The 22,652-nt window shown below is 54.5% G+C and overlaps 1 protein-coding gene across 2 annotated transcripts in view; it reads left to right on the forward strand.

Annotated features, from left to right (window-relative positions):
- The first annotated feature begins 380 nt into the window (after window positions 1-380).
- Window positions 381-22,652, forward strand: part of AHDC1 (AT-hook DNA binding motif containing 1) — a 65,273-nt gene continuing 43,001 nt past the window's right edge. Inside the window, exons 1-2 of one of the 2 annotated variants that reach the window (XM_036257281.1) lie at window positions 446-471; window positions 13,811-13,923. The gene's annotated coding sequence lies outside the window, so the exon portion shown is untranslated. Of the gene's footprint in view, window positions 472-13,810; window positions 13,924-22,652 lie in introns of both variants that reach the window. The other variant, XM_036257282.1, reaches the window with a different exon arrangement.

A 22,652-nucleotide genomic window follows, 5' to 3' on the forward strand; every position in this document is an offset into this window, starting at 1 on the left:
AGCTCTGAGAGCGCAGAAAGGCAGAGAGCGAGAGAGATAGAGATAGTCAAAGAGACAGACAGACAGCCAGAGAGAACGGGAGGGAGGAGGGCGGAGGAGGAGGAGCAGGAGGAGGACTACGCGGGGCGCGTTCTCTCCCAGGTTTGCAATTGGGGGTGGGGGCGGGGGTGTCCAGGACTGTGAGAGTGTGTGCGCGGCGGGGGGGAGCGAAGGGGGCGCAGAGAGAGCGAAGGAGTGATCGAGGTGGGGGGGCACCGCGGGAGCTGGGGGCCGTGTCCAGCGGAGTTAGCGGCGGAGAATGTGAGCCGAGGCGCGAGCCATGCTGTCAGCAACAGCGGTCGGCTCAGGGCTCCTTCACGACTCCTCTCTCCAGCAGCCGGGTCCCCGCATCGCTGCCGCCGCCGGAAGACAGACGCCCCCCAAAGCCCCTAGACTGGCTCGGACCCACGGAGCCGGCAGTCCAGCACTCCGGTGAGTGGCGCCTCCTCCTCAGCCCTAGACCCCCGCTGGGGACCGGCTGGCCGGGCTCTTTTGTGCAGCGCGCCAGGGGGGCTCTGCGCCCCCTCTGCGCGCCCCGGTCCGGTCCGCCGGACCCCGTGGCTGCGGTGCCCGCGGTGCGATCGGTCTTTGTTTCCACCGGGGCCCGCGGCTCGGCTGGGCTCGGCTCGAAGCCTGGCAGGCAGTGCCGGGAAGGGGGAGGGGGAGGTGGACGAGAAGGGGGGGCGGGGAGGGGGGGTTCTCGGGTTTCCTGGCCGCCCCGCGGCTCCCCCGGCTCGGGGGCGAGGTGCGCGCCCAGCGCTGCCGCGCGCCCTCTCCTCCTTCCCCCTCCCTCCGCCTTTGGATTTAAAACTGCAATTTGCTCTCCAGCTTGCTGAGAATGGGGGGGGCATGTAGGGGGGACCGTGGGAGCGGAGAACAAGGCTGGATTTTAGGAACGGCGCTGGGAAAGGGGGAGACTGCGGAGGGAGGAGCCCCTCCCCTCCAACCCCCAAATCCCAAGGTTCCGCTGGTGCTCTGGGAGTTGAGGGGCGGGGACCTAATGACCCGGAGGGGGTGTGGGGCGGAGGAGGGATTTGGGGCGGCTAGGGCCGGAGGGGTTGGGCCGCGTGCCCGGTTACCTGGCGAACAAAGTCGGCTCACTTTTGCATAAATAAATAAATAATCGCCTATCAATGCATTTCCTCTGGGGCTCTGATTGAATCGGCCCCCTCTTCCCCAGAGGGTGGGGTGCTGAGTGACAGCTGTCAGCCCCCTGGGCCGTAGTTGCGGGTGAATTGCTGAATCCCTCTGCTTTCTGGCTGAGGGCGCCTTCCCCTGCTGGGTCCTGGTCCCCAGGCAGAGCCAGAGGGGCAGGGGGCTGGCTCTGAGTCTAGGAAATAACCTTGTTTCCTGTTCTACAGGAAAAGGGACAGCAACCCAGAGTTTGGGGGCTGGGGATGAGGACTGATGGGAGCTGGAGGGGTTCCCCAACAGCCTGACCCCCCAGCCTCCTGCTAGGCGAAGGGGCCAGCTGAGGGAGGAAGGATGTGGGCCTTGCTGGCCGGAGGCGGGAGCTGGGGCTGTCCCTGAGGCAGCAGCGGGCACAGAGAGGGAGGAGGGAGAGAGAGAAGCGGGGGCGGGAATTCTCTACCGCAGACCCTGGGGGCCAGGGCCAGATGTGGAGGGGTGGGGAGTCCCCCCTCCCTTCTAGCTTGGGGGCCCTGAGGCTGGGCTGGGAGGGGCTGAGCCTGGTGCCCTCGGTTCTGCACCAGTGCCTGACTGGCAGGGCCAGCTGAATTTGGGCCCAGGCGTCACCCTGGGAGGCAGGGCTGGGCTGCACCAGTCTGGTCCCTGAGCACAAGGAGGGACCCTTGGGGGGCCTGTGCCTGTCTGGCTGGGCAGGCGTTTCCCGCCGGACCAGTTGGTGTCAGGCGGGACTTGGCCCCAGCTCCCTGGGCAGAGCTCAGGGTGTGAGGACAAGTTTTGCCTCCCTGTCAGAGAGTGACCACATTTTGTCCACTGCTGCCACTAGCAGGGCAGGGGCATGTGCCTGGGCTTGGGCAGAGTCCTCCAGGAGCATTTGGGGTGTTTCTATTGTTGGCTTGTTCCTGCTCCATGTGGCCTGGTGTGTGTAGCTTTGTGAGCTGGGGCTGTAAGTGAAAGATTACCATTCTGACACCCCCCCCTTTGGGGGGTAGGCTGGATTGTGGTGGCGAGTTGTGGGGGGACACCCCCCAGGTGACATGTGCATACTGTTTGCTGTCTCCCTCCTTTGAGCAGATGTATATTTATTTTTATAGTAATGGAAAATCAAACTGGATAGTAAATTGAATTCATTTTTTCTCTTCTGCTGTGTCAATAGTTGGAATACCACCCCATCACCCCCCCAGACTGGTGAACTCCTTGCCCCAGAGCTCCCACCCTTCAGAGATTGCAAAGATCAGTGAGGGCTTTGGGTGACTAGTGAGTTCCAGTCCAAACCAGTACTCTAGTCTCTCTCGGTCTGGCAATGGAGCAGGTGCCCAGGTGGGCAGGCATTGTCCCCTCCCCAGGCAAACCCCTACACCCCAGGATGTAATCTGGCCTCTCAGCCACCTCTTTGGTCAGTGGCTAAGATGTACCCAAGCCCTCAGGGATATTCTCCGGGTGGGCTCTCCCCTCCGCCTAGGCTCCCAGGCCACGTGCTGATATTTATTTTCTGTAGTAAAATCCATTTTTAATGCCGTTACTTTTGAAATAATATAGAGAGAAACAAATGTGATGTGTTTAAGTTGCCCTCTGTGAGTTTTTAATGTGATCTATGGCTGAGGTAGTGATGGAAGGAACTGTTGGGCTTGGAGAAATTTGGTGTCATAAAGAAAAAGCTTGCTGTTTATTATGGTTGCTGGACTGGGGGGTCTGGAATTAGGGTCATGGGGGCAGGGAGCCCCAACCCTCCCCCACCAGGTGCTGTGGATGGACAGTGTAGCTTCTTGGTTTGGGGATATGAGGGTTCCAAGATTATTTTGCATTGCTCCTCAGCTTTTAAGGGGCCTTTGGTGGGGGGGCTTGGGAGTTGGGGGGGGCTTTGTTCTCCCCTTTCCGTGTGCTTAATCTTGGCAGAGAGGCTTCTGGAACCCCCGCAGAGTTAAATGGAGGTGTGCTGTAGGGAGTTTGGACTTGGGTCCTAGAAGAGATTAAGGGATGAGATCTCCACCTGAGTGTTGTGGTTGTGCTAGAGTCTTGAGGGGCAAACTGTCCCTGGCAGAAACCAGGGGACATTTGGGGGGGGGGTGCCCTGGACTGGCAGAGCCCCAGAGAGACATTGCTTATTGTCAGATCTGCCTAGAACACTGACTTTGGGCCACTCCCTCCTCTTGACTTTATTTGCCATTAGACAGGGGTTACCTCCAGGCAAACCTGATCTCCCTCATTCCCCACTCCCCTTCACCCCCAGGCCAATCTTTTTAATAATTTTATTTATTTATTTATTTATTTATTTATTTATTTATTTATTTATTTATTTTTGTGGAATACAGAGCTCTGTGTCTTCTGCCAGCCAGCCACCCAAGACCAGGGGGTGCCATGCCTTCCTACCAGATGCCCAGGCATTTATGGTCTGGTTGAGTAAGGTCAAGCAGTCTCACTATTATGGGATGGAGCCCAGCTCTGTCTCTGGGTCCCCTGGGTCTCTTGGGACAGAGCCTGGAAAGGGAAGCCAGGATGGCTAGAGCTGGGGACTGCAGAAGGGAGCATGGGTAACATTGTTGCTAATGTCAGCAGATGGGCCCCCCCAGGGAGAGAGTTGGATGAGAATGGGGGAGGCAGGGAGGAGAGAGACCTAGACAGCCACTTGCTGGGAGGGGAGAGGGAAAGATGGTGACAGAAGCCAGTGATGAGGGAGTGAGAGAGAAAGCAGGCAAGGAGAAGAGCCAGGATCACAGCCCCAGGAGGTGGGGTCCAGGTGACCATGAAGGCCTAGGCATGTGCCACTCCCCACACCACAGCCCAAAATGAGCAGGCACTTGAGGGCCTCTCACCCAAAATCAAATGCTGGGATTGTTTTTGGAGGAGAGACAAGCAAATGTCTCTGGGAAGAGGGAGGAAGACAGGTGGGAGAGAGAGAGAAAGATTCCCACAGGAGGAGGGAAAATGGGGAGATGGGGATTCCAGGGGTCACTTGATTCATGCTTCTGTCCCAAGGCAGTGTCTTCCCTCTGCCCTATCCCAGTGTCTGGGGACAGAGCAGAGTTCTTCTTTGGACCTGGGGGCGGGGCCTGAAGCAGGTTCTGAGCCCCACAGGTTGTGGGTGCTATGTGAAGAGGCACTGGGGTTTTAAAAGTGGGAAACATTAGGGTCCCAGAGACACTAGGGGTATCATCCAGTTGGGACCCCTTCTCCTTGTTTGACAGGAGGAAACCAAGTCTAGGGAGGGGAGCCACTTGCCCAGTATCACAGACACTTGGCAGGGCCAGGCCTGGGACCCATACTCTTTGCACTCCACCTCTCTGTAGCTAGAGAATTGGAACAGCTGCAGGGGGCCTCCTGGGCTTGGAGGGGGGCCGGAGCCTGGGGAGAGGAGCAGGCAGGCACCCTTGTGGCCAGAGCCCCCCCAGGGGAGGGGGAGGTGCCACTGCGGAGAGAGAGAGGGAGGGAGGGGAGTGAGGAGGGGAAACAGTGAGTCAGGCTTCCAAGAGCTGAAGATGAGAGAGCCAGCACTGGGAGGGAGAGGGCTGGGAGAGCTGCTCAGAAGCAAGAAGAGGGAGGGGGCCCAGCCAGGGGCAAGGAGAGCTCTAGAGGGAGGGAGCCCGCCCCTGGCCCTGGCCCAGCAGCAGGCCTGTGCTGTGTGGAGGGTGCTGCCAATATGGACTTTGCCCGTGGTAGGTCAGGAAGGAGCCAGATTCTGCCTCTGCAGTGTCCCTTCCTTTCCCTATTATTCCTTATTTATGATCCCACCCCAGGGTCTCAGGGTTGGATGACTGTGTCCTCCTATCCCTTCCTCAGTTTCTCCATCAATTGTGGGATTTGGACCTTGAGCTACTCTGGGAGAGGGAGTGGGGACACAGCATCCTGGGAGGGTGTTGAGGGACGCTGTCTCCAGCTGCTGTCTTTGTGCTGGGGCCACTGTTGGAGTGGTGCAGGGTAGAGTGTAAGGTCTTGGGGTAGGCTCCCTGTTGAACCCTCTGAGTTGCTAGGTGGGGTGCCTGGCCGAGAGAGTGCTGGGTGCAGCATGTGCATATGTTTGTGTGAGTGGGTGAAGCGCTAATCTGATGATGTAGGTGGTCTGCCTGAGGCCTCTCAGGATGGCCAGTGCCTAGACAGGACCAAGGTCCCCAGAACCACCTTCCATTTGAGGACCGGATACGGGGTGACACTCATGTGATCCCTCTATATCCCTGTGGATCAGAGGCTCTGGGGAAACTGGGAGGTGGGAACAGCCCCTGTAGGGAGCTGGTGAAAACTGCCTGTGCAGCCTCTCTTGCCTGGAGCTGGGACCAGAACTGGATAGATCCCCAGGGACTGCCTGGAAGAGAGTATGGGAGGAACCCTCCCCCCACAATGGACAGGTAGCTAAGGCTCCCAGTTCCTCTTTTCCCCAAGGACTGGCATCCCTTTGCCCCTCCCTCCTGGATCCCAGCATCTCTTCCATTGGCTGGGGGGTAAGGAAGGTGGGCACTGAGGATCCCTGTCCTGTAGGGCCTGGCTTTGGGGAGGAATGGAGAAGTGAGGGGGAGGAATGGAGAAGTGAGGGTAAAGTGAGGCCCCCTGCCTCCTCCCTTACACACATACGCAAACTCAGCTGCAGTGAGGCCCTGCTTTCTCTCCTCTTTCTGCTCTGGGGTCCTTGGCCTGAGAGCCCAAGGGAGGGGCCACTTTTGCAGCTGGCTGGCCCCGAACTCCCAGCTCAGCCCAGCTGCTACTGAAGCTTCCAGAAGCTGCAGCTCTGCACCCCTTCCCTACCCCCTGAGCCTGGAGAGGCCTTTGCTGACCTGGGGGAGGGTGCCTTGGGAGTGAGTGGGCACCCTCACTCACAACAGACAACCAGACAGATGGGTAGTGGAACAGATGGACACAGACACCCACGCACGGGCAGACGGAGAGAGACGGACAGATGGACCAGGACAGGGAGAGACGGACAGACAGAGGTGCTGGCAGAGAGAAGAAGAGTCAGAAAAATGAAAAAGCCTGGGGAGAGAAAAACAGAGAGACAGAAACTTGGAGACAGGGTGACCAGGTGACTGAGAAGGGAGAAGGAGAGATAATGGGAGAGAGTGAGAAGCAGGAAGAGATAAAGGCAGTGGGAACCCCAGACAGAGAGACAGGGAGAGAGAGAGGAGAGACTTCAGGCTACAAACCACAAACAGGGATTTGATGAGAATCTGGAAGGTGTTTTCTCCTGCTTCCCTCCCCAAACCCCCAGGCCAGCCAAGTCTCCATTCCTTCCACCCCCAGCTCAGTTTCCAGCTGCTAAAGAGGTCAGGGAGAGAGAGAGGGAGAGAAGCAGCTCAGAGACCCCTCCTCCCTGCTCTTTTTGTAGGGGAGGGAGTTGCTGAGAGCGGATCTCCCAGTCCTGACCCCTACTTAGAGATGTACATACCTCTGGGCCCTTGGAAAATAGCGTCTTACACTCACCACTCACTCAGTGTCTCCTTGTATAAATATCCCCTGTCCCCAGATCACACCTGTCCACACAGGCCTTGCTTCACACTTTTTGTGACATACAAATCTTCACTTTCACACTCATTTAGAATTTCACATACCTAACTAGTGAACTCGTATCTATACTACCTTACCCATACAGGTGGTGACATGGGCCACACCATGGGGTCTCAGGATATGTTCATACACACACACACACACACACACACGGTCACACTCTCACACGTACTGTGGCAGTCACCACAGCAGAGAGAAGGCTCTTTCTTTCTAGGCATGAAGATCAGGGAGCAGTGGGGGTGGCGGTGGGGTTGGTGTACCTCCTCACTCTCACCCACCTGGCAGGGTGGGATGGCAGGAGGCCCTCAGTTGGTGGGAGTCCTCCTGGGAAGTTGCAGAGCTGGGCCTGGGCACAGGTAAATTGGCTAGTGTGTTGTGTGATGTGAAAGAGCTAAGTAGGTGAGGAGGTATGTGTGTACATATAAAATGTACACATATAGCCCTGGTCGGTTTGGCTCAGCGGTTAGAGCGTCGGCTTGCGGTCCCGAGAGACCCGGGTTCGGTTCCCGCTAAGGGCGCATGCCTCAGTTGCAGTTTGTCCCTGGCCCTGGTTGGTTGTGCGGGTGGCAGCCACTCGATGTGTCCCTTTCACGTCGATGTTTCTCTCTCTCTCTGTTCGTCTCTCTGCCTCTCACTCTACCTGAACAAAAAATGGAAAAATGTCCTCCGGTGAGGATAATAAAAATAAATAAATAAAATGTACATGTATATACAGATATAAGGGATGGCAAGTGTCTGTTACGGTGTGTGAGAGAAAGAAACTCAGCGCATGTGAGGTGGGACATGGGTGTGACAGGAAGATCCAAGGTGTGTGGAGTGTGTGGGTGTATGTGTGGTAGCTAATTGTCAGGTATGTATATATGGATCATGTATATGTGGCAGGTGTGTGACTGTACCTGGTTTCTCAGAGTGGGTGTATGTGTGCAGTGGGTATACATATATGAAGGTATAGGGCCCTGGCAGGGAGCTGCATGTGTCTGAGGGAACAGTGTTATGTGGATGTGAAGGTGTGTGAGGTATTTGTGTGAGTGTAGGCAGTGTGCATATATGAGGGGGTAGCTGCCTGTGAAGCTGTGAGCATGTAGCCTGGGTTGAGGGCTGTTTTCCAAGGCCAGAATGCTGCTTGAACAGAGGCCAGCCTCGCAAACACATGTGAAGGGGCTCCGAGGCTCACAGCTGGGCACTGACCCACACAGCCGCACAAGGACAGACAGACCCGCCCCTGTCCTCCCTCTTCCTCTCTCCTGGCGTCAGTGGTTTGCAAAGGAGCCTCCATGAGGACTGTTTGCTGTGCAGTCCCCCACTGTCAGCCCATGCCTCTTCAAAGAGTGATGCCCTCCAGACAGCTCTGTGGAGGCTCCTGCCTCGACCATCTGAAGGCAGATGGGTGGGCTAGAATCTGCTGCCATCCCCCAAGGAGCGAGGCGGCTGCTCCTGGGCCTGGGCACAGGCTGAGACAGATGGACTGCCTGTCTGGGCACCCCCGCATGGAGTCTGGGGGTGGGCAGGCATCCTCAGTAGGGCTTCTAGTTGGTAGCTCCCCCCCTGGGCCGGTGAGCAGAGGCCAGGATTCTCTCCTTCATTTCTCCAGAGGGGCACTTACCCTCACCCTACAGCCCCATCATCTGGGCACAGGGACCCAACTGCAGCCCCTATCAACCTCCTGAATATACAAAAGTGCTCTCCCCACACTTACGGCTCCAACATCCCTAAACACACAGCCCCAACACCTCCGCAGACACACAGTGACTCCGTATACAAACACCTTCCTGACATCCAACTGCCCCATATCACACACAGCCCCAGCGTGCCCCTAAACACACAGCCGCCACATACATACCTACCCACGCAGATATTTGCAACCCTGATACTTAACTAAAACCCACATTTTTATGACCCGCAATAAATATACCCCCAAACATCCCAATGTACACATGTACATACATAGCTTCTACCACATCCTCAAATATATCAGCTCCCTCTCCAACCCCAGTAGCTCCCCAGATATACCCAAGACTCTGCTACAAGCCTAACACTTTGCACATGTGCAGACCCTCAGAGACCCAACACCTCACTAGCACATAGACTCTCCCTACAGCCCCATCATTTCCCCCAGCTGCAGCCCCGCACCTTCCCAAACACATCTCCCCAGCCCACTACACCTTTCCAAACACACAACTCCCCCCATACACATAGACACACTGCCTCAACATCCACTCAAATGAGAACAACCCCTGTAGCCACACCATTTACTTTGAACACACAGACATTAATAGCTTTGGTTCTAGTATATCTCTAAACAGATAATTTCCCCCCAGTTTCTTGTACTCTCCCAAGCACAGGCACGCGCACACACACACACACACACACACTCACTCCTTCTCTTCCCATACAAACCCAATACCTCAAAAAGACAGTCCTCTGTACATCCCCAACAAGCTCCAGCTCGAGAACTTTCCTCAGCCATCTGAGAACCCAGAGACAGCCCACACACCTCTCCAAACAGACCTCTGCACTCACACACATACAGCCTCAGCTCAGTCACAACCCTGCACCCATTCACCCCTACGAACTCAGGAGCAGCTCTTCACTGCACCCCCAAGTCCCCCCCTCACCCTGTCACATATCCCACCTCAATTTGTCTGCAGCCCTCACTCCCACCATCACACATTCCAGCACACCCTCCCTCCCTAGCTCCCTCAACCCACCTTGTTCTCCCCAGACCCCCCGCCCAGACTGCCATAGCCTTGCACACACACTTGCTCACTCTTGTGTTTTCTCTCTCTGCTTCCCAGACCTCCCCCACTTCCCAGAGCCTCCTCTGCCTGGGGAGGCATCTCCGCCCACTGCCCCAGGCCTTTCATTCCTGGACAGTGAGGCTGCCCATCTGGTTCAAAGCTGCCCCACCCAAGACCCTGTGCTCCGGGCACCCTGGCCTGGTCTTGTAAGGGATGGAGGGGGAGGGATTGGGGCCTCTTTGGGGTCTCTTGACACCTGGTTACTCTGGTCTCAGCCAAGAACTCTGAGTACCCAGCCCTGCCCTGGCCGTAGCATGTATGGGGGCAACAAGGGGATTTACCTCCAGCCTGTACTTCCTCAGGTGCTTGCCAAATCCCCCCTCCTTGGCTCACCTGAGAGGGACATTGGGCCTTGGGCTTCAGGAAAAAGATGGTGAAGGTGCTGGCTTGACATGCTCCCTACCCTGCCCCCCCAGATCCGGGCTTGGGGCTTGGTCTCCCTGGGAGTCAGTTCCGACAGTGAAGGTTACTTTACTAGATGCATGATTTTAAACGGAATCTCCGCCATCTGTTCCACCCCCTAATTACAGATGCACAGAATCCGCCTCAGAGGGCAGCATGAGGGGAGTGATTTAGAGGCTGAGCTGCTTCTGCCCGCATTAGGGCTGGGGAGATTGGGGAGGGGGCTCTGGGTATTGCTCACAGCCCTCCCAATTCCATCTCTTTCCCGGGGGCCTCTTCGTGCCTCATCTGTTGCTGGAGGAAGGCTTCTAGAAAGGTTTCCCTGACCCCCAAGACCTGACAGATGAAGCAACTGCAATGCTGAGGGAGGGGTCCCTGAGACATCCCTTGTGTCCCAGGCCCCAAGTCCTAGGATGCAGGCTCCATTAGAGCCTTAAAAAATTCAGTGGATCGATCTCCTGCCTGCCTCTTGTGCCCTGGGGAGCCACAGGCACTGGCCTGGCCCAGCTGTCTGCCCACCCCAGGGGTAGCAGGGATCGGTGAGGTAGGGAGGGGTTGGTCAGGTCTGGGGTTGGGAGGGGGCAGTCAGGCTCTGGCAGCAGAGGACATGGGTAGGCATGCCAAGATCCACCAAGTGTGTTTGCACATATGTGCTCATCCACCTTGGCACAGCTGGCATGCCTGACCCCAGCTTGAGCCACACTGTGGGGATGGACCAGGGCCTGGGCCTCAGAGGGTTCTGAGGGACCCGGGGCTACACCCTGAGGATGGGTTCTCCTTTGCCCATGGGCAGCAGGGACCTGGGCTCCAGCCTGCTTGGTGGTGGCAGTGGCGGGCACACTGCGGTAGATGCTGGAGCATTCACTGCCAGGAGGAAGGGAGTGAGGTTGGGCTGGAGGAATTTTAAAGATTGCTGCAGGCAGGAGGGTCTCTGGAACCCTGCAGAGCAGGCAGTCATGCAGAAGTAATCCTATCGCTGCTGGCTGGAGGAGTGGAGAGGACCGGGGCGGGAGAGGAAGGATGGGTTGCTGCCCCTCTCCCTCCTCAGCCCCTGCCCCAGCCAGCTGTGGAGGGAGCCAGGGACCCCAGGGACCTTCCCTGAGGAGGCACCTTGTCTTCTCCATTCCACCGTGGCATGTGCCCCCTGGAGGGGCAGCATTGCAGCTGTGGCTCATCTCTGAGCTCTGGGTTTTATAAATAATGCAGCTCAGAGGTGGGGGCCAACTCAGCCCCTGGTCACCTTGGGTCACTCAGTGTGATGTCTCCAGCTGGCAGTCCTGTGGCAGAGCCCCCCCCCCCATCAGTCTACTCTTCCTCTTTTGCTGTGTGAGCTTGGGCCAGAGGTCCAGTGTCTCTGGGCTGAGCCAGGGGCAAAGGAGTGTGAAGAACTCAGAAGCTGCCCTGGCCAGTTTGGCTCAGTGGTTGAGCATTGGCCTGCGGACCAGAGAGTCCTAGGTTCGGTTGCCGCTAGGGGCACGTACCACAAACACACACACACACAACTCAGAAACTCCTGTCCTTTTGTTTCACCTCCCAGCCCTCACAGGTTAACATGCGCCTGGCTGGGAGAATTCAGGCTGGAGAAGGATGGCCTGCTTTCCAGGGGCCTCACCCATTCCAGCCCCTCCATTTTGCAGATGGAGTAACCGAGTCCAAACAAGGAAGGATGGCCAAGGCCAACCAGCTGATGAACACCTCCTGCCTGCCCCATTCTGCTGTCACTCAGGCTCTTCTCAGCCTCAGCTTAGCTAAGAGCAGGGCTTGGGGGGGGGGCGGGAGATGTTTGGGAAAGTGGTTGCGGCTGAGAGGTTGCCATGGCGATGCTGCAGGATGCCGAGCTGAAGTGGGGGTCCTACAGGGTCTCTGGGGCCCCCAGCTCCACACCCCTGTGGTCTTCTCCTCCCCATCTCCTGCCCCCCACCCAGATGCCTGTCAGGCAGCTCTGGTGACAGGCTGGGTGGGTGACAGGTGGTGCAGGTGATGGGCTGGGTGGGTGACGAGCTGGGTGGGTGACAGGTGGTGCTGGTGCGAGGCAGGCAGGTGACAAGCTGGGTGACAGGCCCTGCTGATGACAGGCAGGGGGTGTGGTTGGCGAGGATGCTGTCTCCTGGCTGGTGGCCTGTTGCAGCCCCCCACCCTCATGCGTGTGCACATGCATAGACTGGGCATAGAGCTTGGGGCTAAGATACTAATGAGGCTTATTATGTGTGGAGGGGCAGGTGCCCAGGCTCACTAATGAGAGTCCTTTAACGAATAGGGGAGACAGCTGGGGGCTTCGAGGAATCTGGCTGGCCCTCCTGGGCTGAGGCCCTGGGGGTCCCGATCTGGCTGGAGGATGAGCCATTTCCCCCCACATTTCCCTGTGGCCAGTTGGGTTTATGTTAGCACTACCCACAGTCATGTAACTAGTATGTGCAAGCACTTGCTACACTATGCCCAGCCTTTACATGCATTTTTTCATTTCAATGTAATAGTTGTAGGCAGGAGGCACTGTTGCCCATTTTACAGATGAGGAATCTGAGGCTGAGAGAAGGCAAGGGACCTCACATGGCAAGTTTCTGGTGCAGCTGGGATTTTATTTTTCAATCCTCACCCAAGGACATTTTTCCATGTATATTCAGATAGAGTGAGAGGTAGGAAGAGAGAGAAAAAAACATCGATATGAGAGGGACACATCGACTGGCTGCCTCCCGCACAACCCCAACTAGGGCCAGGGACGAACCGCAACTGAAGTACGTGCCCTTGACCAGAATCGAACCCACCACTCATTGGTCCACAGGCTGACGCTCTAACCACTAAGCCAAACCGGCCAGGGCTGCAGCTAGGATTTTAATCCAGGTTTTCTGTTCTTTCTACTCTTAACCACCAGTAAAACTGAGGCCTTGGTCCAGACCCAGACACTATCTTAGGGCTTCATTTTCACTCTTCTGGAAAGTAGATGTGTAGCGAAGGGGTAATCACCACAGGCTCTTCGGTTCTGACTTGGGTGGCTTCAGGGACTTCTCCAGGTAGCTGCTGCAGCCTCACCCCATCTGGCCCAGATTCTGGGTGACACCCCTGTACTGGAGAGAGGGCAGGGCTTAGTGCTGAGGGAGCTGAGCTGAAGGGGGGGGACACCTGGGATTTCTGAGCCACTTCCTGCTTCATGCGCTGGGGAGTCTGAGGCCTGGAGAGGAGCAGCAACAGCCCAAGGTCACACACCCTGTGAGCTGTAGGGCCCCATGGGATCCCAGGTCTCCTTGCCTGTTGGAAGGGCAAGGCTGGTTGGGTGTGGTACCAGGGCTGGGAGGTACCTCCTCCTGGACCCCACCCACCAGCCTAGCTTTTTTCCTGGAGGTTGTGAGCCCTCAGCTCCTGGGAGGGTACAGGGGGCTGTTGCTGCCTCTAGGGCCATACCCCCCTCCCCATCACTCTGGGCTCCTAATGTCAGTTGAGCCCCCTCCTTTTGGAACTCGTTGGGGTGGAAACTCCCTGGCAACAGCTGATGGATGGGTTAGGGCCTTGACTTTGGCTTGGGGCCACAGCATGACCCTGGAGGGACCAGGCTGATGCTGGGGGGCTTGGAGGGGAATTTAAGGGAGAAGAATTAAGCTCATAAATCTTGGAACGTCTCAGTTTTCTTCCTCCTTAACCTTAATCTCTTACCAAACCTGCTCTCCAGCTGCTCATCCAAGGCTGGGGGTTGAGGGAATCCACCTGCCCATTCCCCTCTCCCTCCAACTGGTGCTCACCCACTTCTGAAATTGCACAGTTGCACCTCTGTGGGGAAGGAAGAGTTGCAGCCACTGCAGTTGAGCAGGATAAAGGCCTTGTGTGGCCAGACTACTGGATTTGGCTTCTGATTCATAGTGGTAGGTAGGGCAGAGGTCTTCGATGCCTCAGTTTCCTCAACCTGGGGTTTGAAATTCTCTCCTGGTACCTGTCTGCTCATTCAGGAAGGAGCACTAAGACCAAGAGGGATTGCCCAGCTGCAGGACACATGGCCCTGTCTTCAGAAGCCCCAGTCTGAGAAGCACAGCCCTGGCCTTGGGAGCCCTCAAACCCAGAGGTGAGGTCTAGAATCCAGGCTGGTTATGTGCTGAGGTTCAGCCGGGGGGTGGGTGGTGCTGGTTGACTGGCCTGTGATGGATTTCTGAAGCAAAGGCTGAGTCTAGGGCAAGGCTAGAGGAAGGGTAGTGGTTTGCCTGGGGGCTGGGGAGCCATCTTTGTTTGGGAGCAGGAGCCTGGAAGGGTCTGGCTTTCCCACAGGCCTGGGCAGCAGTAGGCTAGAGTTCTGGGGCCCTCCTAGCTCCCCAGAGAACTGACTGCTGCCTGGCCCTGGGGACCCAGGCATCCTGGCGGGTGAGGGCGGGTCTCCAGCGGGCGCCCTGCCAAACCCTGCAGCCTGCTCACCAGGAATCTTGTTGCTGAGAGATGGAAAATCCCGGCTGGGCCTGCAGCTCATCCCTCCCCTCTGGGAGGAGGAGGGGCCCAGAGATTCCTTCCTGTACCCCCCTCCCATCTGGGGCAGGGCCCTCCTCAGCAGTGGGTGGTGCTGGGGGGCCTAGGACAGGCCTCTAAGGCTTGGTCACATGTCCTGGAGCCCAGCCCAGTCCGCGTTGGGCACCAGGGCACTCTGGAGGCAAATGGGCCTAGTGCAGCAGAGGAGGGGCAGGGGTGGGGTGCTCAGACCAGAGTGGGCCTGGGTGGGGGCCCATGCCTGGCCCTGGCCCCACTGGCTCCCCCAGGGCGGAGGGTGAAGAGTTGGTTCTCTCCTTGGACAGGAAGACGAATGATCCCATTATGGGAGCGTGATTTTATTCCACGTGTCACGGAGTCTGAGATTAACTTGCTCACCAGTCTGTGACAAACCCCTCACACCCTCACACCCAACACATACATCCACACACACACACACATACACATGCACAGGCACAGAGACAACACATATTCTTGGTCTCACAAACATATATCCCACAGACACAGATAAGCATTTTTATACTACAGCATATGGCAGAGTCTCACATACAGAGACACAAGCACATACTCACACTTAGTTACACCGAGATCTAGACCCACAGCCTCAAAAGCACAACATTCCTTCATTCACGCTAAGGCCACATGGACGCACAGATACAAACAGGCATTCCAGGGGGGATGCTTGCAGCCCTGCTTAGACTTGCACAGATCGAGGACACATAGTACCCCTTAGACACAGATACTCTCAGACACACACAAACCCAGACACAGTCATGCAGACAGGCATAGACCAACAGCCACACACACTGAGACAAAGGCCCAGATACGTACAGAGACAAAGACAGGCACAGACACACAGCCGGCAGTGCGTACACAAGCACAGGCGTGCACACCCGGACACAGACAAAGACAAATAAATGCCCAGAGGTTTTGCTGTGGACAGATGTAAGGAATGCACACACATCTGGGCTTTCTCCTCGACCTCCCTGCCTGGGGATATGATAATCTGGTGCCTGTGGCTCCAGGAAGAACTCTGAGGACTCTTCTGCTCAGTCAGAGCCCCCCACCTCTGGCACTGGGCCCAGGGCCGAGGCCATGGCAGCCACACCCTCAGCAGAGCCCTGACATTTCTTACCCTCCCCATTGCACATTCTCACACCATTTCCTTCTGCACATGTTCATAGCCCACCTGCACACTTAAATTTCTCACACACACCCTCAAGTGTCCCCTTGTTGTCTTTCTCAGCCCCTCCCCCCAAGTAGACATGTACAACCTCCAGCACATACACATACAGCCTTCATGGCATACACCCTCGTCTTGTCTTACATGGACCCACACACAAGTGATACACACAGGCTCTCCACACCCTCATCACTCACGGACCCCTGCACGCACACATCCATGCCCTCCTTCACATGCTTCCTCACCTTCTCTCTCACAGACTAATTCACAAATGCAGCACACACTCTGCCCACACGCATCCTCACCGCTTTCTCACACGTGCGCGCACACACACACACAGAGCCTCCCTCACACCGTCTCTCACAGAAGGATAGCTGTGCTGCAGCGCAGCCCCGACAGCATGGGTGTGCTCTCCACTGCATCCTCAGCCTCCCTGGCCTCGGCCTTCCCTTCCACCCTGCGTACTGTGGCCTTGGCATCTCCGTTTAGTCAGCAGTGATATAGGGCACATTCCCCTATTCATTCAACAAATGTTGATCAAGCATTGATTTTGTGTTAAGCCTTGGGGATACTGTGGTGACTCAGGTCCTTCCTTCACTCAGCTCTCAATTTTGTGACCAGTTTTGTTTGTTGCTTGACTGGTATGACTAGATTGCAAGGTAGTCTTTGATCTTGGATGTTGAAGAATGTGTAGGAAAAATATGAGAAGGGTGTTCCAGGCAGAGGAAACAGCATATGCGAAGCCTGGAAATGAATCCAATTATGATACAGGGATGGGCAAAAGTAGGTTTACAGTCATGAGTACACAAAACAGAGTTGATAAAGCTATTGTAATCATCATAACCTGTTACGTCTTTTTCCATACAAACAACTGTAAACCTACTCTTGCCTGCCCGTTTGCTAGGAAAATGGGGTGATGTACAGAGGCTAGAAGAGAAGCTGCAAAGAAAACAGAGGCCAAAATGTCATGCTCAGAGCTTTGGATTTTGTCTAGTGGGCCACAGTGGGTTACGGGAAGTCTTTGGTGACAGGGTAAGGTGGAGAGAAAATGGAGGCAGGGATGCTAGTTGAGAGGTTTTGGTAGTACAGATAGAAGATGGTGGTGGTCTGGCCTAGAAGAGGCAAGCAGGATGGATAGGAGATTCATTTAGAAACAAGGACTAGTGGAGTTCCAGTTCCTGAGCTGTGACCCTAGAAAGAGTCACAAAGAGTCCGTAGACTCTTTGAGGTGGGTCTATCATTTGAGGATGGGACGTGCAGGAACCAGTCAATGCTTCCTTGACAATTGTAGTCAATGCTTAATAAATGGTGGCCAGTTGTCAGTTATCAGTAGGACATGGGGGATATCAGATGAGATTTACTGAGCACCTTCTGAGTGCTGGGTATTGTGCCAGGTCTGGGCCCAGAGGCGAGATGATCTGTGGCTTCGGGAAGCTCATACACTGAAAACCACTGCTCATGCAGACAACAGGGAGGCCCAGGCATAGGAGTGGGCAAAGCACCCTGGGAGGTTGAGGGTGAGGCAGCATTTGTCAGGGCTCTCTGAGTGGCTCATGGAGGAGCAAGCAGAGTCGGACCCTACAGAGTCTGGTTGAACTTGGGCAGGCAGAGGTGGGAGAAGGAGCTTCAGGTGGAGGGAAGCATGTGAACAAGAGCTTGAGGGCAGGTTGAGAACTCTGATCTGGCTTGTGTGTGGGACACAAGAAGGGGGAGTCATGGGATGGGATTATGGAGGGAGGCTCTGGTGGCCAGGCTGAGAGGGTGTCAGCACGGAGCTAAGCTGTGCTCTAGAAAGACCACGTTGCGGTGGTGACGTGGAACATGCCCATTAGAGATTCTGCTCCAGGCTCTGCCACTAAGCCATTGGATGATGTCAAACAAATGTCTTGGTCCTCTTTGGTCCTCCTTGGTCTCAGTTTCCCCATCTGTGCAATGAGGCAGGTAGTCTTGTATGGGAGGCAATTGTGTATCATGTCCCTGGGGTTGGTCTGCCTGACTTGGGGCCTCTGGGATTTGGGGCCTCAGCAGTGCTTTCTTCCTGAGCATTCTGAGGAAAAGGAAGGAGCAAAGTGAGGGGTTCCCCAGAGAGAAATTTTGGGTGCTCCAAATGAGGGGCCAGGTGCTCAGTATGGAAGGGAGAAGTCTTTGCCAGGATCTGACCCCAAGCCCTAGAGGGGACTGAGAAAAGAAGACAAGGCTCCTCTGCCCTCCTGTCCTGACCTGTATGGTGGTAGACGTGGGCCATATGCTTTCCTGACCCAGAGGGTATCAGGACCCTCCCCACCCACTGCCCAAGGAGCAGGGCTTGGGTTCAGAGATGGGGGGTGAGGAACCAGGAGGCCAGTGTTGGGGTGGTCGAGCCTGTGGGTAGCTGGATTCTGCCACTGCTATTTGTGGTTGCAGGGAGTTGTGGTGTAAGGCAGGTTCTCGTAACCCAACCCCCCAGCTGCCCTGGATCCTGGCTGCAAGGGGCCCTTTAAGCATCTTACCTGTGAGGTGGGGCTGGTAGAAAATTAATTTCCTGTGCTATTTTAATTTTGCTGTATTTAATTTGCTGTTTATTTTAATTAATTAACGGCAGATAATCGTATCCTGTAACTGGCTGCCGCCGGCTCCTCTCCCTTTTCAGAGGGTGGGAGGCCAGGCCAGGGGATTGCTGAGTTAGCTGTGGGGGAGAGGAAGGGCCTTGGAACATGTCCCTCTTCCCCTTTGCCCCTCTTAACCCAGGAGTCTTTTCCACTCTCCCTGGCTCTCCTCCAAAGGGGCCCTCTTCCCTTCCCCCTCATTTATGGTCCCTCCTGCCCCCCCATGGCTACTTTAGGGCCTCAGATGCAGTAACTTTGTGAATGGAGGCCTGACCTGAGGCCCCTGGCTACTCCTCAGTAATCAGTATTTTATTTTATTTTATTTTATTTTATTATTTATTTATTTATTTATTTATTTTTATCCTCACCCGAGGACATTTTTGCATTCATCTTCAGATAGAGTGGGGGGGGGGGGACATCGATGTGAGAGAGACACATCGAGTGGTTGCCACCCACACAGCCCCAACTGAGGCTGGGGACAAACTACAACCAAGGTATGTGCCCTTACTGGGAACCTAACCCAGGATTCTCCGGTCCACAGGCCAACACTCTAACTGCTGAGCCAAACTGGCCAGGGTAGTAATCAGTATTTTAATGTCATAGGGTGGTGGTTTTTTTTTTTTTATCCTCACCCGAGGACATTTTTCCATTTTTTGTACAGATAGAGTGGGAGGGAGAGAGAGGGAGAGAGAGAGAGAGAGAGAGAAATATCGATGTGAAAGGAACACATCGAGTGGCTGCCACCCGCACGACCAACCAGGGCCGGGGACAAACCGCAACCGAAGTACGTGCCCTTAGCGGGAACCGAACCCAGGTCTCTCCGGACCGCAGGCCGACGCTCTAACCGCTGAGCCAAACTGGCCAGGGCCATAGGGTGGTGGTTTAAAGGACAGGGGGCTTAGCTTGCAACCTAAGTATTGCTTAGGAGCGGTTGGGAAAACTTTTAAATTAGGGGTCAGTTTTTAATGGTAGTAATCCCTTCCCTACCCCATTGTCCAAGTAGCAGACCCATCCATGTGGCCAGGCCTGTGGGACGCTATGTCCAAGCACCTGTGAACACATCTATGGGCGTGATTTCAGTTAATCTCTAGGACAGACTTCCAGGGTCGATTATCCCTTCTAGAGATGAGGAAGCGAGGCTCAGAGAGGCTAAGTGACTTGCCCAAGGTCATACAGCAACTAAGAGAGGCAGGGACTGGATTCTAGGAGTAATCTGCCTGGCTGTGTGGAATGAGTTAACAGTTGGAAGGAGAGGAGGGGAAGTGGCTTGGGGATTAGGGTAGAAGTATTAGGTCAAAAAATTGATGTGGCCAGGAAATGGGATCCTCTGACTCTGGAGGATGTGGGGGGAGGAGGAGTGGCAAGCCCCCTGCCACAAGGAGCTTCCTGAGATGCGAGGCAGAGGCCACCTGTTTCCATTTCCCTGAGTGCCTTCAGTTGTCTGTTTGGAACCGGGGTTTGCTTTGTCACTTGCACTGTACCCTACCAGGGGGACATTTTCGTGGTTAAGTGGGACCCTATTTTTACTTATTTAACAAACACTTACACAGCATTTACCATGTCCCAGACAGTCATCGAACTTCACAGATATTTATTTAATCATCATAGCAGCCCTATTATTATCATCCTTGTTTTACATATGAGAATTTTTTTTTTTTTTTTTTTGGTACGTGCCCCTAGTGGAAACCGAACCCGGGACTCTCTGGTTCGCAGGCTGACGCTCCAACCACTGAGCCGAACCGGCCAGGGCTACATATGAGAATATGGAGGCTTAGGTTAAGCCTTGTGACTTGCCCAAGGTCACACAGCCAGTCCCTGGTAGAGCCAGCCTTTGAACTTGGTGGAGTTTCAGTTCCTGGGATTCAGAGTCCTTGTTCTGAACCATCAGGCTACACTGTCTCCTTAGTGCTCTAAGTGGGAGATGGGAGCCCTCAGTTCCTGGGACATATGGCATCTTTGGGGAGCCTCTAGTCTAAGTTGAAGAGGAGATCTGGTCCTGCCCTCGCCAATCCCAAGTCTGATTGGGCAGACAGAGCTCACAAATCAAGACTTGCCTTGTGGGGCAGCCCGCAAGTGTCGAGTGTTGAGGTGAACCTGGCTGGGAGGTGCAGATCAGCAGCTAGGGATCCTCTGGGGAGGAGCATGGCCCATGCAGCTCTAATGCTGGCCACAGTAGGGTCACATGGAGGGCTGGCTTCAGACTGTGCCCTCAGAGAGCTTGCTGTCTAACTGACTGGGAAAATAAGGCAGATGTGTGTCAACAGTTACCAACAGTTGTATAAGACTGTGGGTGAAAAACATCACAAAGATGCAGATGAAAGAGTTTGGGCTTTGAATCCTATGTGACCTTAGTTAACTTGACTGTTCTCTGAGCCTCAGTTTCCTCATCTGTCAAGGGGAAATAAGGTGGCACTGACTCCATAGGGTTTTGTGAGGTTCTAGTGAAAGAAAATGTGAAGGGTTTGAGCAGCCATCTAGATGCTAAGGTCCAGCCTCTGGAGAAAGAAAGTGTCCTGGCCTGGGGGTTGGCAGCGGAGCAGAGCAGGATGGGAATAGTGAAGACAAGGAGGGCAAAGAGTCTCAGCTTAAGAGTCTGACTGCTTGGGTTCAAATCCCAACAATGACGAGTTGCATACCCTCTCTGGGCCTCGATTTCCTTGTCTGTCAAATGGGTTTGATAATAGTGCCCGTCCTCATAGGGTGTTGTGAGGATTAAACTAGTTATTTCATTTATTCCATGAGCAATATTGAGCACCTGCTGGGTTCTAGACATATTTTTACTTGCTGCAGATAATAAATGGTCAGTACATGTTGGAGGGGGCTGTTTGGGGAGGAGAAAGAGAGGAGGCTGAGGCCTTAGAACACAGACGAGCAACGTGATAAAATGCTATAGAAGAAATTACAATATGATATTTATTGAGTGCTTACTATATGCCAGGCACATTAGTTCATGAGGCAAGTGCTCATATTATCCCCATTGTGCAAATAGGAAACGAGTTCAGAGAGGCACAGTGACATGCCTAAAGAAACAGCTAGTACGAGGTGGAGCTGGAGTTTGAGAGACTCAAAACCCAGGCTCTTGCCCTGGCCAGCGGTTGAGCGTTGGCCTGTGGACCAGAGAGTCCTGGGTTCGGTTCCTGTTAGGGGCACGTACCACAAAAAAAAAGAAAGGAAGAAAAACCAGGCTCTTAATCACAGAGCTTTAAACCTGATTAAGAGATGGCATGGGGTGGGAGCAATGATTCAGCAGAGGAAGGAGGGAGAGACCTGGCCAGGAGACGGACAGAGGTGAGCAAGGCCTCCAAATTCAGGAAAGAATGAGGGAATGGACCAAGCCAGCCTATGTTCTTCTAGTGGGTTTTCCCAACAGTAAACAACAAGGCATGAGGTCAGGGAAGGGAGCAAGTAAAGACTGGAGGCAAATCTTCCTGGAAGAGGTGGGTCTTGAGAAATGGGTAGAGTTGAAGTCAGTGCATTCCAGGCAGAGAACAGAGCATCAGCAAAGGCCCTGAGGTGAGGATGAACTTCATGGCTTACGGCTGAAAAGTGGGAGGGAATGGCTGAGAGAGGTCAGAATGTGGGTTTGGAGGGCTGGTGGCCTCAGGAGCACAGAGAGAGTAACAGCCTCAGGGAGCTAGGGAGGGTGACATATTCAAGAGGCTTAGCTAATGTAGAAATAGAAAGAACCCCCCCCCCCCTAATCTGGACAGGAAATAGAGCATAGAGTGGAAGAGGGCTGGTCCTAGAGTCAAATCCTAGCCAGGCTGCTTCCTACTGGTCGATCAGGGCAAACCACTCAAGGTCTCATTTTCAAAATGAGAGGTAATGAAAGTACCTGTCTCCTAAGATGAGATGATCTGTGAGAAGTGCTTAGCACAGTGCTTGGCACACAGTAAGTACTTGATTCATTCCTTCCGTCCTCAGCTACCAAGGGCACACAGGAACTTTTTCTAGGGCACACAACAGAGACCAAAGTAGATAAAAATCCCTGCCCTCAAGGAGCTTACATTTAGAGGATGAAACAGACAGTAAACACAAAAATAAGTAAAATATTTGATGTATTAGATTCTGGTAAGTGCCAAGGAGACAAATGAAACGAGGAAAGGGCTTAGGGAGTGCCAAGGTTGCAGGGTTGTTGCAATTTTAAATAAATTTATAAATGGAGGCTATTGTTAGTATTGTTAATATTGTTAGTATTGTTAGTATAGCAAGTTTCAGTAGAAAAAGCACCTTCCAGTTTATAAGGAATGTGTCCTTTGTGAAAATCACATGAGGTATAGGTATTGCTGTCCCCATTTTATAGATGAGGACACTGAAGCTCAAAGAGAAGAATCTAACCCAGGAGTCATGACTGAGGATAATTCTATACCAGCTCTCTCCCTGTGATGAGAGGAGTGTTCTCGAAAGTCTAGGGGACAGAAGAAGAGAGATTAACCGAAGAGCATATGGGGTGTGGCTAAGGTGGGTCATTGTCGAGGGATGGAGAGCAGGGGCAGAGGCCTGCTTCCTGGAGCCAGAGCTGCAGTCATCATACCTAGGCATGGCCTGATC

Source organism: Molossus molossus, unplaced genomic scaffold (assembly GCF_014108415.1).
Source record: "Molossus molossus isolate mMolMol1 unplaced genomic scaffold, mMolMol1.p scaffold_m16_p_12, whole genome shotgun sequence".
Classification (NCBI taxonomy): Eukaryota; Metazoa; Chordata; class Mammalia; order Chiroptera; family Molossidae; genus Molossus; species Molossus molossus.